At 44.1% G+C, this 19,099-nt stretch overlaps 1 protein-coding gene and 1 long non-coding RNA gene across 6 annotated transcripts in view; one reads left to right on the top strand and one right to left on the bottom strand.

The window, feature by feature from the left end:
- ZNF385B (zinc finger protein 385B) overlaps nt 1-19,099 on the top strand; it is a 1,043,801-nt gene that overhangs the window by 821,601 nt on the left and 203,101 nt on the right. The gene's annotated exons all lie outside the window — the stretch shown is intronic.
- LOC138285482 (uncharacterized) overlaps nt 9,623-19,099 on the bottom strand; it is a 71,767-nt gene continuing 62,290 nt past the window's right edge. Inside the window, exon 3 of the long non-coding RNA XR_011201600.1 lies at nt 9,623-9,691. This is a non-coding gene — a long non-coding RNA (uncharacterized lncRNA). The remainder of the gene's footprint in view (nt 9,692-19,099) is intronic.

The following is a 19,099-nucleotide window of genomic DNA, read 5'->3' as shown; positions in this document are numbered from 1 at the left end:
ACTTATGGGTTCATAGCAAAGTGGTACTACGTGTTTCTAGGGCCTATAAATTACATGCTTCTAGCTGGCCTGCAGCAGTTTTTTTGCCACTCCCTTAAGTAGACTCCGAAATATGCCTTGGGACTACCATTGCATCCTGAATGAACTTTTAAACTGCTACTTGAACTTGGCAAAAAAAACTTTTCTCTAGGCCTCAACCTTCCTTTTTAGTTCATATAAGTCACCCCTAGGGTAGGACCTAAACCGTTCACAGAGCAGGGTACGTTGTATTTAAAAAGTTGGAGATGGTCTTTTAAGTTTTACATGTACTGGTAGTGAAAAACTCTTAAATTTGTTTCTTACTTCAGCAACACCTTCCTCTCCCACAATATAACTTTGAGTTACCTTATTACATTTAATAAGTTATAAGAATCTCTTAAAATTTTTAATTTAAAATCCTCTTTATGGTAAAGTTTAACTTTAAGTTACTATTCTAAAAATTCCACTTTTAGAAAGTTGCCATTTTCTTGTCCTAACCATTTGGTGCCTGAAGCTTGTGTCCTGGGCCACATTACTAGGGGTAGTTGGCAGTTGGGCATTGCGTAGTCCTCCCGGACAGTAACACAAAGGGAGACTGAGGGCCTGATCTGGATCTTGGCGAAGGGGCATACTTTGTCACAAACGTGACAGATATCCTGTCTGCTGTATTACGATCCCGTTATATCTTGTGGAGATCAAAATATGGCAGACAGGATATCTGTTAAGTTTGTAATGCCGTATTCCATCTGCCGAAATCTAAATCAAGCCCTAAGTGTTAGCAGGATGGGCCATTCTGACAGGATGGGAGGGGCGGAGCTGTGCACAGACCCACTTACATTTCAAAGGTGCTACCTCAGCACATACACAAATGACTTCACATTACCCTTTTGTCATCCAAGACTTCGCTGGGCAGGGAAAGAACTGAAATTCCAGAGCTAGAGGTAGGGGCATGGGGGAGTCTAGAAGTATCTTCCACTTCAGCTGGGATCAGGTATAAGTATTATACCCTGAGTCCCACTCCTCAGAATACTCCTGAATACTCCTGGAATACTCCAGAATGCTCCTGGACCTGCAGGCTCTGCAAGAAGAAGGACTGCCGAACAGCCTGAGGACTCCCCTGCTAACTGAGTACTGCAAAGCTGCTTGAGGACTGTCCTGCTGCCTGAGTCCTGCCTTCCTGCTTGAACCCAAAGCTACCAGAGTATCTCCAAGCGTCAGTCATCTGGCCTCCTGTTCTGAGCTACAGGGACATCACAGGCTCCTGACCAGCGACTTCATCGGAACCAATACAGCGCATCTCGACACAATCTCCAACTTCAGACCTGTGGCTCCTCTGAACCAACACAGCATGCCACATCTTCATGCCAGACCGTGCATCACAGCTCCTGAATGGTGGCTTCGCCAGCACCAACTCAGCGTGAAGTATCCTGACGCAAGTTTCCGTAGCACAGTCCATCCCTAGACTGGTTGATTAATTAACCTGATGGAGCACAACACGTCTCAATGCCAGCACTGCAGCTCCTAATTGGCAGCTTCAATAGCACTGACCCAGTGCAACAGATCTCCGTGCAGGACCACGCATTACAGCACCTGTCCAAAAGCTCCTGGATTCAAAGCACTCAGACGCAAACTTCGCATCTTGATTCCTAAGGGCACAAAGTACTGTCTCAGTGGGCCAAACGTGGTCATGTGCCCAGTCTGCGGTCCATCACGATCAACCTAAATGTGTGACTTTGTCCTGGTCCAGTGCGACCAGATAACTGTAATTGCTGCTATTTGCTTGTTAGCTCTATTGGCCCTAACATATTTGAAAGTGTATGACTCTGGTTATACTGATTGGATTGTTGTCTAAATTTTCTCATTCGTTTAAGATTAATTTAGTTTCCTTTATTGCTGTGGTATTTTTCTTGTGTTGTGTGTTCACTTTATTTCTGTTTGAGTGCTGCATAAATACTTTACACATTGCCTCTAAGTTAAGCCTGCCTAGCTACCAGAGGGTTAAGCACAGGTTAATTTACTGTGTTTTTGTGGTTCACCCTGACAAGGATTGTTGCTTGAGTAGGGTTCACCCCCTCAATCAATAACACAAGTTCTCACACCAGTGCATATAAATAAAGATATAGCAAAAACTTGTAGTACTTCATGCCACATCTTCTCATTCACGGAGTTCCGGATCTAGTTTTAGTAAATGCCAATACTTTTTAATAAACATATAGCCAAAAATTATAGGACTTCACACCACTTCTTATCATTCACAGCATCAGATCATTAACATCTCTTACAGCGACCTATTTAGAACTAAATTAAATTGTAGCTTTCTAGAAATGTATGGAGAAGAATCATACAAAACCTAATGAGATTCAAGAAAGAGAATACCCTGAGAAAACACTCCTAGAGGTAAAATATAGAGCAGATAATAATGATAGACAAGATTTGCTAATTGATATCCCAAAGGTGAGTAATGCCACAACAAACTTTAAGGTTTATTACAACCTTCTTTATTAATAGTACAAAGTTGAATTCCATTCTTAACAAATATCTACAGTGTATCCTACTACCTAATAGGAATGTCAGTACACCATCAATGTCAGGAAATGTATTTAGAGCTCCTTACATAGTTTGGCCCTTAACACAAAGATTTTGTTATGAGTGGATGTGACTCTTGTTGTAACTTGACTTACTCCTGAATTCCAGGAGTAACCCATGAATAATCATATTGTATCTCTGGCTAACACCTGGAATTAAAATATATATGAGGAATAGTACAAGAGTAAATGACAACTAAATCATTGTGAATCCGGCTGATTGCTTTTATTGTAGCAATTGGATGAGTTTGTGTGTTTTCAGTAATTAACAAAATTATCATTGACCACATTTACGTATCATGGAGCGATATCCGTTCTTTAACAGGCAATCTAAACATTGAATCCGTTGCTAACACAATAGAATAACTTTAGGGATTGTATTTATTGCATAAGGTCTACCAATGTACAATTTTCCTACACTAAATACAATGCAAGTGTACTGTGTACCTTTGCTGAACCATTGTGTCTACTGTATGAAATGCTATGCATAATATAGCAGGTTACAATCACAACATAATGCAAGGGTTTAAGTATAGAATACAGTCACTATCTACAGAATTTAATTTTTAACAGGCATTTTTAATTGAAATAGATTGAACATTGTACTTTGACTTTTTTATCACCACACAGTTGACATCCTGAGCTAATTGCATGGAAGGGATCACGAGCAACCAGCAAACTAGTTTGACCTTGTTTGGCATCATCAGTGAGGTATAACCCCGCTGCAAGGAAATGCCTGCAGGCTACCTATAGATTTCTGCTGCGATGTATGATGAGTTTAGCTGCTGAATGCGCTAAAATATAAAGGCCCAGTTGATACTTTCACCTAATATTTGGAGACTTAGTATATAGAATAAATGTAATAATAAGCTCAGAATCCTTTTAAACGTGAATATTTTCCCAGACATATCATATATTCAAGACCTGGGAAAACTGAATACCCGCTAAGTATTATCTTTTATGCAGTGACAAGGTTGTGTCTGTAAGATTTAGCTGTCAGCGACGTGAGCCCTTCAGACGTATCACCAGCACAGGTGCACGGCGTACAGATTATGACTGGATCTTTGATGTGTTTTGATTTCAATGATTAACAGGCCCCAAGACCACCTGGAGCATTTTCTACATTGACTGAGCAAATTAATTACCCTGTGCCTTGCACACCAAATGGACCTTTCTTAAATTTAATATAACTATGGGTAACATCTCGTTAAAAAATCTTAATGGATTATAACTTCAACTAATTTAAACTTTCTGATGTAATAGGACATTGTTTGGTCTGTATACAACTGTTCAGTGCTGGTGGTTTCATTGCACATTCCATGCCTTATTCGATATAATGTTCACATGTATGCAGTTATTACCAGAAACAGTGTTATGCTGTTTGCACTGATTACAGTTTCCAGTGTTCTTGCAATCTGCCATGTGTCACAAACACACACAGACCACATGCAGTTAACTAAGAAAAGAAATGCCAACCATTCCTCTGCCTTGAGTGGACAGATCAACAATAGGCAATGTTCTCTCTTGTAGGAGTAGAAGACCCCTCTTCGCTGTCTACCTTGTACCCAAAACATAATAAAGCACTGAAAGGCTGCCTTATGTAAATATTGCACTATTCAAATCTCTGTTACTTAACATTATAAAACCCTTGAAGCCTCCCCTCCCTCCATCACAATTATTGGATGCATGTCCCTACTATGTACACACTGCAATCCAACCATAAAGAACAAGAATAGTTGTTGCAATCATCCATCCAGAAAAAAAAATGAAACTTGTGTCTCAATCATGCACTTTTTATGACATTACAAATTACATTACTCATTACACAATTGGTGATTCAGAATGTTAGTACTCTAGTTGTTCATTAAAATTCTGTTGTAAAGCTGCAGTTGATCACTAGGAAGGTAGCTATCGACTGCTGCTGCTTTTAGAAGTACATATTTCTGTCTGCATTACATAGAGCCTCATTACGACTTTGGCGGTCTTTTGGCAAGACTGTCGTGATGGCGGCCACCAAAACACTGCCATGTTTGCAGTAACTTTACTACCGTATTAAGAGTACCATTGTGAAGTCTTCCAAAAAACAGCCAAAATTCATGAAACATCCAGGACATTGGAGGGCGATGTAGAGGTGGCTCCTCCACCAGCACCTTCAGCCTGACAAAATTTCACCCACCAAATTACGATCCACAAATCACCACAGCAGTTCTTCCATGTCGGAAAACCATTTCTGGTCCAAAGCACGGCAGTCACCACGAACTTATGTCAGAACATATCACCACATTGGCTAGTTTGAATACCCCAAACCTGACACACATCCACACACCAGACACACCTACTCACAGCACCATATAACACACCCCTACACAACCCACAATCCTTTGCATCCGGAATACCATGCACATATACCAAGAAGCCAAAATTATAAGATTTAGCTCTTGGACACCATAGGCACACATACACATTTCACTCAGCACACACCCCACATCAGCACAACTATCACAATACACACATCACTAGCACACCCAGTCTGCTACGACCATCTCCAACTCACATCGCAGCACCCACACATCACCAAGTACCCAACACTACACCTTTACACACACAACATCCCCACTCACCATCTATACAACCACAACCATGTCCCCACAAAAACAACCATATTTCACTGATGACGAGTTGAGAGTCATGGTGGATGAAATTGTAAGGGTAGAGCCACACCTGTTCAGAGCACAGGTCCATCAAACATTTATTACCAGGAAAATGGAGTTGTGGCAAAGGATAGTCAACAGGGTCAATTCTGTCGATAGTCATTCTCACACAAGGCAGACATCACAAAGAGGTGGAACGACCTGTGTGAGAAGGTGCATTCCATGGCATCCACGCACCAGTTAGCTCTGTAGAAAACTGGCGGTGGGCCCCCAATTTCTCCCTCTGCCCTTACATCATGGGAAGAGAAGGTCTTGGACAAACTGTATCCAGAGCACCTCAGAGGCATACTGGGGGGAATGTAGTGTGGTAAGTCCCCCCAATTTTTATGTCATACAATTGTCTTGCTCTGCATGCTTCCACACCACCAAAACACATAAAAAGAAACTATTTTAGCCACTACACTTCTCACCAAATCACCTAATACCCCTCTCCGGCATGCCACCTCTCCACTGAGCCCAAGTGCCCTCACAGCCCTTGGAAATGGCACCCCAACTACAGGCTAATCATATCACTACGACTCCCAGAATGCACTAACCCATCATTGTGAAAACCTTGAATGTGCACAACACATGTTATGCATATACAACCAATTACTAGATATACCATCTAGATTATTTTAGTGAGGACCAGTACATGGCAATGACAGCATTGCAATGGCACACTCACAATAGCAACAAAGCAAAGCACAGCTGCAGCTGAGAGACCACTCCTACTGGCCACAGATAAAATATTCCAAACCAAAAATAGACTAACCTGGTTTGGAAAGGAAGATGGCTGAGTCGCTGCACATGCACAACTTCTAGATACAGGACAGTTTCCTTTACATACCTACATATTGTGTTCCCACTAGGACACCATTGTGCATTGTGCAGCTTTGATGTGTGACATCTAGCAAGCCTGACTATTCACTAGGTAACAGAGGTGAACAGTCATAACAATCATGAGAAAATAACAGATCCCATCTGCAGTGCAATCCATACTATCCTAGTATAACAACTCCAAACATGGAGTATGGAAATCAAGTCACAGAGTTTTATGTAAAACAAAAGTATGTTGTGCCGCAGCTGTCAATACCATTGCAAGAAATCATGTTAGGCCACTGACTACATCTCACACAAATGCAACTAAACACAATTTATACTGAACTCTGTGACTCCCTCCCTCCACAGGTAACCTTGCCATTGCCACCATAGAGAGGATACCTGAGACTGTCAGTCCTCAATCCCCCTCAGGATGAAGGCCACAATGAGGACAACAGCTTTGGCTGTCTGGACATTGACTAACAACCTAGCCCATCCAGGACTCCTGGTCAGTCAATTACTCTCAGCCTCACCCTGCCCACAGCAACTCCCCCCAACGCTGTTGCATCGACATCACAGGCAACCATTTGCCCCAAAGCTTTGTCCCAAAGGACTGTATCATCTATTGTGTGCCCCACATTAAGGGTACCCGAGTCTCACCTTGCCACCCCTGACAATGATGGACCTGCAACCATGGGAATGGGCACACTGTGCCAGGAGCACGGGCATGTGGGGGTAGGGTGCATGTGAGGGATGCTGTGGGCCAGAGAATGGGGTCTCAAAGGAACGCCACAAACCAGGAAACCAGCTCCCAAGTCTTGGAAGCATACCAAAGTTCCCAAGACCAGATGGACCAAATCATCACTATGTTGGGGGAAAATCAAAGGCTGCAGAGTGACCACCACCAGGAAGTCGTGCAGCAGTGGCAGGCACAAAATGCCCACATGGCTACCATTTCAGGGGTACTGAGAGACATCAATACCACCCTGATCAGTTTCTCTACACAACATTAGGCCCCTTCAACTAGCAATGTAACTTCTGCCCCTTCAACATCTCTGCAGCAGCTAGTGGAATGGATGCTGTGCCAGAGGAACCTCATGCCTTCCATTTGTAGCTGATTTTTACATGGTACAAGGACACTGGACTTGTGTTATCAACTGGTGTTGCCACTAACCCTGATGAAATCTTCCACCATGACTTCACCCATCACTGTTTTGTACATAATATATTGGTATTACCGTTAGAGTTTCCTCTTCATATGCACAATAAAACACACTTAAAAACAGGTACTGTGTATGAGTCCTTTATAATCCATGTACAATAGTAACACATGCCTATTTTGTTGTGGTAATCACCTTCTGTATCAAACATCCATTGCAATGGATATCAAGTGGAGACCCCTTAAGCAGGAGACTCTTTACAACAGAAATGTTACAAGACAGATGTTAAACAGATTGAAATCCAGATCTATACAAATTTATAGTCAATATTGAAATCAGCACATACAGCATAACAGAGAGTACCATCAGGATGTATGCAATTGTGTCATAAAATGCATAGACACAGGATACAGAAGTCAGGCTCATGGTAATCTAACTACAAAGCACGGTCACACTGATAGGTCCTCTGTATCAACTGACATAGGATCTTCACATACCCATACCATAGTTTCTAATCCACATATCCCATGGGACATACAAAGATCTGAACAAAGCAACCCAGTACTGAAAGCATACACTAAAATCGGTCACATACATGCAAGTTTGTCACTCACCTATGTCAGTCTACAGTGACATGCACCTTGGACTGCAAAGTCAGAACAAAATGACAACTAGGTACAAAGGCGATCACTATTTACTCCACCTATTGTGAATTGAGAGGTTATGATCCAACCTTAACACATGTGCCAGACACTCCTCCAGACACATAATACACCATCTGAAATACTCCTCTGCCCCACAGGTGAAAGAAAAGGAGAAACCATTTACCACCCCAGTTTTTTAATGGTTAAACCATCAACCTTACACCCCACTTAAACTAAACATATATCAGCAGGTATCTGTCATGTAAATGTCTTGTGTCTGTCAGCAATTCCCAGCTGCTTCTGACACAGTAGTCTTCAAGCCATGGTTGCAGAGTCAAACAGGATTTTGGCAAATCTGTGAGTGAAAGGGAAAGAGAATAGGACATTGCACATAACATACCTCAGATCTGTGAATTCAGTACCAGAAGTTTAACTTAGCATCTGCTACAACAATACATGTGAATGCAGACAAATCTGTACTGTACACAATACAAACTTTCAGTCTGCATTCACAACTCACTCATAAGCATTGGAGCTCATTACACCCCCACAGAAGAAGCAAGTAAGGAGGTGTGATGCCACCACTCTAAATCTGGTTGTACACTTACATCTTACAGTAGGTCTACTTTCCATACATGTCCATCATTTGAAGTACTGATTGATGAGAAAAGCCCTAGAGACACCTGCTTTATTTCCTCTGGCTCTTCATCACTTGGCATATCAGCATAACCAGCCACTGCTTCAGCTGGCTCCCCTGCATCTGCTATCAATGGTATCTGACGTCTCAGGGCTAGATTGTGGAGCATGCAGCAGGCAACTATTATCTGAAACACCTTCTTGGACGAGTAGAGAAGGGCTCCTCCAAATAAGCCCAGGCACCTAAATCTTGCCTTCAGGAGCCCAAAAGTCCACTCAACTACACACCTTTTCCTCCCATGGGCCTCATTGTAGCGGACTTCCCCTGGCGTCGTTGGGTACCTCACTGGTGTCAAAAGCCAAGGACAGTTTGGATAGCCAGAGTCACCTGTGAACACATTGTAAACTCAACACAACCCTGTATGTGTGACATGCTATAATGCGATGGCAGGAAACATTAATCGCAAACACACAGTACCATGGTAACTTACCAACCAGCCAGGCCCTCTCTGTGTAGAGTTGTTTTATTAGGAGTGGGACATTGCTGTTTCTCATGATGAAGGAATCATGCACAGATCCGGGATACTTTGCTGTGACTTGTGAGATGTACTGGTCTGCCAAACACACCACCTGAACATTGATTAAGTGGTAGTTTTTCCTCTTCCTATACACCTGTTCATTTGCACTGGGAGGGACCAAGGCTACATGGGTGCCATCAATGGCTCCTACCACATGTGGAACATGTCCAGAGCTCATAAAAGTCTGCCTTCACATAGGACAAATCCACTTGGTGGGGAAACATGATGTGGCTGTCCAGGTGTTTCAACAATGCACACAGTACATCCTTCAAAACCAGGCTGAACATGGGCTGAGACATCCCCGCTGTAAGAGCCACTGTATTCTGGAAGGACCCTGTGGCCAAGAAGTGTAGCACAGACAAAATTTGAACGATGGGAGGTATGCTATAGGGATTACGAATGGCAGACATCAGATCTGGCTCCAATTGATCACATAGATCCAAGATGATATGATGAGTCAAACGGTATGTCTGGATGACAGGCCTTTCCTCCATGGTGTGCAGGTCTGTCAGTGGACGGTACACTGATGGTTGTCTTACTCTCCTCATGGCAGGATACCTATGCGAAAAAAGTAAATAAAGTGTGAGAAATGCAGAATGCACACAGCTATTACCGCTATTTACATTCCTCACACCTAACAGCTGTCGAGGACGGCTGCAACATCTGACATATAAAGTACCGCACAAAGCTATGTATCCTATTTGACCCTCCTTGTTGCACACTGCCAAACATAACAATGGAATATAACTTTAGTAACCACTGTAGCTGTCAATGTGTTCAAGGCTTAACACTTACACATATATCTCACATAGTATTAGTTTTAGTCCGACAAATAGTAACCTCTGAGAAGCTGTACAAAACTATATCCACATGTCCCCAACACAGCTTTTATTACACATATGCACAATATGTCACCCAAACATGAGGGCAGTACATACAGATATACAGCACAAAAGCAGGTAAAGTATATCACGCAGATTTGGAAACAGCACCATACATGAAATGCGCTCAAAATGGCAGACACCTAACCTATTGTACTGGAAAGGTCAAAGTGACTTAAGTCCGCCAGCAGAGGTCGTCATGGCGGTAGGTGGTCACAGCTGCGGTGTAACTTGCCATTGGAGGACATTGCTGCCTCCGGCAGAGTAAAGCCAATGGCGATGTCCGCCAGTGGTGACGGAGAGGTACGTGGTGGCCGTGACTGCCATCTTCTACAGTATTACTCACTTGACTCCTGACACTGCTGCCAGCAAGATCTCCACTACCTGAGCTGCTGTGTACTGCCTCTGGAAGCTACCATGCCACGTCCTGCAGATGATAGGACTCCAGCGTTCACTCCAGAACAGCTTGAAAAGCTAGTGGAGGAGGTCCTACCTCTATTTGGAAGTTATATGGAGCACCAGAGGTGTTGTGTTAGATGGTGTACCATTGATGTGAACTTGTCAAGGCGTTGATGCATGCAGATGGTCTATTGTGGAGGCGTGAGAGCAGAGAGGATGGTAATGTGTGCCATCTTGCTGTGACTGATGTGTACTGTCCACTCCTATTGGTATGGGGCATGTGGACATGACTTGACTTTCTCCTTTTGTCTGTGTCATTCATGCAGGTCAACGCCCATCAGAAGAAGGGAATTTGGCGTGCCATCACCAAGCAAGTGCGGACCCTGGGGGTCCACAGCCCGGCGGAGCACCCATTGTAGGAAGCCGTGGGAGTGCCTGAGACACTGGGCCCGGAAGACTGCTGAGGCCCAGCTGGGGATATCCTCCCAACGAGGGAGGGGTGCCTGTCAGGCCCTGACCCCCCTAATGGCCCACATTTTGGTGGTGGCCTACCCTGATGTGGGTGGGCATTTGAGGGCAGTACAGCAGCCACAAGGGGGTAAGTAGGTGATAAGTACTGACTGAATCCATATAATTACTCTGATCGTTTGGTGTATGCTGTCTTAGTATAGCAGCACTGACAATGTAGGAGGTTCTACAGCTATGTTGACTACTGAGAATACATAGTACTCCAGTTGCCATTATAAAATATGAAGATCTTTGGGATGTGCATGGAAAGGTGCTGATCACCTGTGCCCAGCAATATGTATGGCTGCATGTGGAGATGCACATGTAACTGAGCCACATGTGTTACTCTACCCAGCCATATATATGTCTGTAAGGTGCAGTATCATCCTTCCCATCTAGTGTTCCCAGGTCCAATAATCCAATTAGTGTTTCATGTACCTCTAAGGTGTAAGGCCACTCACATTACAATGGATCTGCTCTATGTGCAACATTGAGCCTGAACTATTAGTTACAGGGCCAAGTTATCCAGTGTCCTGAAACAGTTGTATACTTCAGGCATACTGAGGTAGGCATCCCATTCAGCAATTGGTATGGCCAATATAGTACTGTCCATATGTGATTTGAGGAGGTGTCCCCACTGCAATCCAACAATGGGGTACTCATGTATTGTATTAGCCCTTTACATTTCTTGGCATTACATTGACATGTGGACATATAACTTATGTCCCAATTCCTTTGTTGTAGATGAGGTAAGTGGCTAGGCAGTTTTACCCTTAGACAATGTGCTAAGCCCATGCTAGATATGCTAATACCATACTTAAACGTGCTACATATGGTATAACCTGCCTACATCATGTCTCAAAGGATACTTGGTGGCTGATAATGTATAGTGAGCTATTCATTGCTACACTTACTTTAGCTGATGTGTGCTGTTTGGACAGGATTTGGTACTGGCTCACCTCCAAAAAGCCACATGTAATAGTTTAACTATACTTCCATTACACAAACACATGTTGTTGTTGTGAGAAATGTTGTCAGGTACATAGCAGTCATGTAGGTGCATGTGTCATTCATGTGTACATAGGTTTTCAGTGGGGTAAGTGTTTTGTCAGTACCTTTCTTGTGGGTAGCACGTCAGGACGGCTGTAAGTGAAGTATATGTACACATGTTGTCATGTTGTGCCTCTTATTCAGCATGTCAGGTGGAATGTGATGAGCCCTCATAAAACATTGTGGGATCTCCATGGTTTGTTGTTGTAACTATGCTCTCTGTGAATGCCTGTGGATGTATCATGGGTGCTAGGTAGGCCACACTTGCAGTACATGGAGTTAAGGTGTATTTGGCAATGTCTGTGAATAGTGACTGCAGAACATTATGTCAGATTTGGTACATGAATTGACATAGCTGTTCTCCAGATATGGAATATCAATTTGAGATGGCCACTGTATTGTACTGCCAAATGTTGTGTATTCATCAGTGTATATTGCCATTGTGTTGGGTATGTGCAGAAGGATCAGCTACGCATGTGATTGGAAGGCTAGGTGCTGTCTTGTATGTGTTGAGAAATGACATTCCTTGCATGGAACATGACTTTTTGTGATGGACTAGGCAGGTGTGGAGTCGGAGTAGCCATGATATTTGTATAATCTGTCAACTGCATTTCCTTAGACTGATAAATTGAAGGACAGTGATGAGCTGTATGATGATGAAATATATGATTTAGCTAGGCCATGATGAGAATACTGCCTTTGAGTTACAAGTGATTTGATGGAATGGTCAAGTAGTGTTCATATACTTGGCTTATGATGCCGGTGGACACACGACAAATGGGGTAGTTTGAAGTATCATATTTGGACATGATGTGGGATCTGAGGGTTTTAAATTGCGACTTTCCTGCCAGGAGATGTATACCTACAGTTGTGCATGTTGGAATGTGTGTATGTGAAGAATGTAATGACCCTCTCTCTCCCTCTCCGTCTCTCTCTGTTTGTGTGCATCAGCATCGGTAGGCAAAGGAGATGGGGCACAGGTGAGTGGGGATGCTGATGGCTATGGGACCCGCAGTGCTGAGACAACCGAGAGCGAGGGACCTAGTGTCGTGGAGGGCGAGGAGAGTGCCACAAGGGAGACAGGATCTACATTATCACCCTTGGAATCCTCCTCCTGTGGATAATACCAGGCTGTGGCGGACCCATCTGGGACCACCACAGCATCATCTTTGTCCACCAACCCCTTTCTACCACCGCCCTCCCTGTAGCTCCCCACCCAGTTGTCCGTGCCTGCTCACCCAAGAGGGTGGGCATCTCCTCTGCAGTAGGCACCTATGCTCCTGCCCCTGTCAGCCCTTCTGCCCTCAGTGAGGAGGCTATAGACATTCTGAGGTCGATCACTGTGGGCCAGTCGACAATTGTGAATGCCATCCAGGGACTTGCAGCTCAAGTGCAACAGAAAAATGCGTTCATGGAGGGCATTCACTGTGCACTGGCTGGCCTACAGAGATCCTTTCGGGCTCTGGCCTCCACACTGACAGCAGCCAGTCATCCTTTGTCTTCCGTCCCCCCTCCACCTTCCTCTTCCCAAGCCCAAGCCCCTCTTCCCAGCACCAGCCAAAGCACAGACAGACAAGCATGCATCCACCTCAACATCCAAGGGTAGCTCTAACAAACACAAGCACCACAGGACACACCACTGGCATGCACACAAGTAACATATACCTGCAGACACATCAGCAGTCACAACCTGCCCTGACATGCCCACCACCCCAGCATTACAAACACAACACCAGACACACCTGCAGACACCATACCAACATTCACAGATCCATTCACTATACCTATCTTACCCACAGGCATCACAAGAGCAGACCCTCAGACATGCACCCCAGTCACCACATCCGCAGACACCACAACCACAGACACGCCTACATGCAGCACAACCACCATACCTGCAGTCACCACCCCAACATACAGTCAGCCGTCCACAACGGCATCTCCCAGCACCCTCACCCCCCTCCTCCCAAAACTCATAAAAGCTCACCCACCCAACAAACACCCACAAGCATACCTCGCACACACATGCACCCAAGACATCCACAACTACTCCTCTTACAACCACTCCCTCTCTCTCCACACCCAAACCCTTTTGCTATGACTATCCCCGTATGTCTAAGAAAGCTTTCCTCTCTGAGTTTTCCCTTTTCCTTACTCCTCCCCCACCCCGTGATACCCCTAAACGTTCTGTGACCCTCCCCTAGTTTGGCCCTTCCACCTCAAAGACCTCTCCTTCCCCCTGCCCCTCTGCTAATACCCATGCACCTCCCCTGCCAAGAAGCCAACCCCTCCCAAGAGTACCCAAACCTCCCCAAAGCCTCGATCCTAAGCCCTTCTCCCAAACCTAAACCCAAAAGTCCCCCTCCAAATCCAAAACCCAAACCCCCCTTCACAATTCCTGAGATGCCTGCCTGCCCCCTTGATGCCCCTACCTGTGAAGGTTACATGGTAGTCAGGAGTCAGGTTGGGGCACAAACATGTGCTTTGTGTGCATGTTGCATACATATTTGTTGGACTGACCTCTTGCCGTGGACATTGATCTTTTATTTTTACTCATAATATATATTAGGACCAACCTGTTGTTGGTTTCTGCATCATATATTTGTGCTGCATTTCTATACTTAGGGCAGTTTTGGTCTTGGCTGACATTGTTTGTGTGTGAGTATTTGTGTGTCAGTGGTGGTTGTGCTACCTACTTTGTTTGGGCAGCATGTGTCATTGTGTACATTGCATTTGTCCACGAGTGATGAACAAATGCAATGCAATGCAGTGCAGTGTGTGATGGCCATTTGAATGTTGTGGACATGTTGTAGTGTTGGTATTGTGTGGTGTTTGTGTTGACATGTATTTGTTGCAGTGTAGTGTGCCTTTGAGCGCTTGGACTGTGTGCATGAGTGTGTGTGGAGAATGGTATGTCAGATACGCTGTGAAGTGTGTTTGTGCGGTATGTCGTGTGCTGTGTTTTTGGATGTGGTGTTGTGTGTGTTCGTTCCCTGGTGGTGGTACTGGGTGTATGATCTGTCAAGTGGTATTGTCTATTGTATGTCCTCGACAATGCTTTGATGATGTACCGATTGTGGTGTAGTTGTGTCATTTGGTGGTGTTGTGTGTTGCTGTGTGTGACTATGCTGGTGCTGTGTATCTGGGAGTGAGTGTGTATTTTAGATGTATGTGTGTGTGATGGCCGTAGGGTGTGTACCATGTATGTGCGGGAGCGCATGTGGCTGTGTGTGAAAGTGCGTGTCAGTGTGGGGTTAAGTGTGTGTGTCGCCCTTGCCACCTGCTCCCGATTTGTATGTTGCGCATGTGTAGATACTATAACAAATTACAACAGTGACAGGCAAGTGTGTGTACTCATGGTTGCTATCATCGTTGTCGCTGTTTCCGAAGTCGTTAGGCGAGCAGGAGCAGTGGGAGGACATGTAGTTCTGGTTCCATTGCGGCTCCAGCCGAGTATGGCTTCCTGAAGGTGAGTGTCTCCTTTTATACAGTTGGTTTCCGCCTGAGTTTCCGTGGTGGTGCGACTGCTGCGGAGACCTGGGCGGTTTGCAACCTCGTAATCTGTCCGGTGGAAACATGCTCTCCGAAGGCCTGACCGCACTGGCGCTAATGGCGATAGTTTGGCTGTATTCCGTTGGAAGTACCGCCATGGTCATAATTTGGCGGTCTTCTCCACCAGCTTGTTGGAGGTTCAACCCCCACTGCCAACATGGCAGTCCTAACACCGTCAAACTCGTAATGACCCCATAATGTTTTACTGACATGGATGAGGAAAATGTTTGAGAACTCACAAAAATTATGTTCTGATATTAGTTTTTAGTGCACTAGTCATATTTACTATGACAAACTGAACACACACAATTTGTTGATTTTTAAAGGAAATCCTATTAGGTTTAGAGCTTTGATTCCATCAAGATGGTGGTCAGGTGTGCCACAATTTTGTCATCAGTAAAGAATGTTAGTGCTTTAGGTGTTCGTTTGAACACTGTGGTGTAGCTGGGGAACCAACTGACAGATAGTCTACTGCTGCTGTTCGAAGTACTCATTTTACTCAGAATATCAGACTTTGTTCTTACATGGCTGAGGGACATAGTGTAAATATATAGAAAATGTTTTCCCATCTTATCTCCTGTAGCACTTTCCATAACCTCTATGAGAAAATTACAAGAGAAAACCGTTTTCTCTCACGCACGATTCATCAAATCCCAGAAGGTCAGCATTTTTAACATGAAAAAATCACTAGAATTTCTAGAATGAATATAACACCCAGAGACAATTGATTTATATTGTGACTACAATCTACCCCCCTATATTTCTGAAATTTGTTTTCAGGATGCAGGAACCATGTCCATTTGCCCTCTACTGGCTACCACAATATATTGCTGATGTTCTGGCCACCCAATCAGGATTAACTTGTCCCCTTCAAATTGGCCACTCAGACCACATCTGGACACCAATGGGTCAGCTATGCCTAACCTTTTAACTCTTTCATGCCCACTCTGAGTTGCTATTTAAATGCTAATTTCTTGATACTGTCTGAAAGGATTTATACTAAATTACAAAAAGCACTCATCTGTGTAAAGTTCTAACGTTTTCCAAATTTGTCGTGATTCTGTTGAGCTTTTTTCTGTATCATAGAGCAATGCTTCCTATGTGAATTAGCATGTGAGCTGCACTTTTGGGAGCCCCCCCTTATTTTCTTGGTCCGATGTTTGATGGAACAGAGCAAAACTTTCCAAGAAGGAATCGACGGGGACCTTCTTGATCTGTCTACCAGGTCTAGGTATCTTTGTAGGTGTGATCAACCGATGGACCGATGGGGATATGGAGATATGGAGATACCAACATCATTACTATGTGATGTGATTCCATTCCACCTCATCATTCAGGCCCTCTGCGTGTCTTTTAAAACAAGATTAGCCCCTGATGAAGAGCTCCTTCTTCCGCTGCTAAATGAATGAGATGTCTTGCCTTCCCTGACAGTCCATGTACATGCTAATTTAACGAAGCTGTTTTTTTTCTTTTGTTTTGTAGCTAACAAATATAGTCGGCCTTATTACAAGTGTGGTGGTCTACAGACTGCCACACTCATGGTGGTGGTCTGGACCATCACCAATGCAGCAGTCCCACATTACAACCCTGGCGGTCGGACCGCCATGGAACTGCCAGCTCCGCCAGGATCTTGGATCCTAATGCTCCAGGGCCATATGACCTCATTCTTCGCCACTGGTTTCCTGATGGTAGCATCGCCATGAAAAGGCTGGCAGAGAACAGGTGCCGGGGGGCCACAGGGGAGCCCCTACACTGCCCATGTACTTGGCATGGGCAGTGCAGGCCCCCCCAGCTCAGCACTGCAGACAGTGAACATTGCAAGGGTGCTGGTGCACCCTGCTTGCTACAGTATTGCTGTTGACTCGATTACGAGCTGGAGGCAATGCTGTAGCCTGTTTCCCACCAGGCCAGCGTGTGAAAACTTAGGTTTCTGCCTGCTGACCCAGCAGGAAACACATAATATCTCTGGCGGAGAGGTTGCCGCATAGGCTGTGGCCACCCTGTCAGGAGTTTTGCGGGTGAGTTTTCCATTTACTAAACTCATAATGGGGCCCAGAATGTCTTTCTTTTCTTTTTAACACCTGAAGGCTATAACAGATGCCTTCACCAACTCCTCCTCTTGTTGTTTTTGCTGCCTCGCTGGTGGTTTCTATAGAAGATAAGTGCATACTTTACATTGTAAATTTTGGATCATTTGGAGGTTTTGCATATATCCAGATCAGACCCTCAGTCTTTGACAAAAGAGGCAGTTGATGTTGCGTTGCCAGAGCCTTAGGCGAAGAGATTAAAGTTGGATGTATATGATGACTAAGACCCGTAGGGAAAGTACATATAAACTCCTCAATTAGTTGAGGTACTGAAGCATATTAGAGACATGCTGGGGTTTGAAGAGAGAACTCATGATGAAGATGAATCCTTTGAGCAATATAGCACCACAGATCATAGCACTCTACCTCAACCTGACGTTATTAAAGCGTTGATTCTGAAGGAATGGAAAGGCATTGATAACTCTGCAATACCAAGATTCATTGGTAAAAGATATGTTCTTGATGTTTTTGATTATCTATTTTCTCAAGCTCCAAATATTAATACAGTACTATTATCAATGGCCTCTTCCTCATCACTGACTTCAGAGGATTCAATTTTGACAGATGCAGTAGATAAGAAAGTAGAGGCATGTACAGCACCTAACTATGCAACTAGAACCATTACTTATGCTGCAAATGCAACATAGGTTTTATTAAAGGACGTTCATGCTCTGTCATAGTGTTTGCAAGTTAAAGATGATCTTACAGCATTTTTGGCCTTTATGGAACTGTTAGCTCAGTTTCTTTCAGGCTCTATGTTCGACAGCCTTTGAGCATTGACCTCTGTAGCAGGAGCAGCAATCGCTGGAAGATAGGCTTTATGGTTGAAGACCTGAAAGCTAGAATCCAGCTTATGAGAAATATTCTATAAATTACCCTTCCTGGGTCAAAGGTTGTTTGGACCTTTGCTGGATGAATTGGTTCAAAAAGTTGCAGAAAAAAAATAAGATTTTAAGGCCATTCAAAGGTTTTTCAATCAAGAAATCCCTTTTCTCAAAAAAGCAGCATGGGATAGTCAGGAAAATTTGAAAGCTCACAAAGCACCTCACATAGTCAAGTCATCACACATGTAAATTACTATATGAAGGTGGGAGGAAGGCTGCAAGGTTTCTACCAACAGTGGACTCCGACAATCACAAACTCATGGGTCCTTTTATTGTCAGACATATCAAATAAAATTCAAAGAACCTCCTTGACTTCTGTTCCGAAATACTTCTTTACCAAAGGACAAAGTAAACCAACAAGCCCACATGTCAGGCGTGCAAGATCTGCTAGAGAAGTGTGCAATTCTACCAGTATTGGACAGGCAGAAACACACTGGATTTGACTTAATTCTGTTCTCCTTAGCTAAAGACAGATGGGAGATATCACCCTCTACTAGATCTGAACACCTTGAACACTTTTGTGATGTGGAGTCACTCAGGATGACTACACTCCAATCCATCATCTCTTTGATAATGAACAACGATTACCTGGTGACATTGGATCTC

This window comes from Pleurodeles waltl, chromosome 3_1 (genome assembly GCF_031143425.1).
Source record: "Pleurodeles waltl isolate 20211129_DDA chromosome 3_1, aPleWal1.hap1.20221129, whole genome shotgun sequence".
Taxonomy (NCBI): Eukaryota; Metazoa; Chordata; class Amphibia; order Caudata; family Salamandridae; genus Pleurodeles; species Pleurodeles waltl.
The sequence above is the reverse complement of the archived record's forward strand: the minus strand, read 5'-3'. Positions and strand labels throughout refer to the sequence as shown.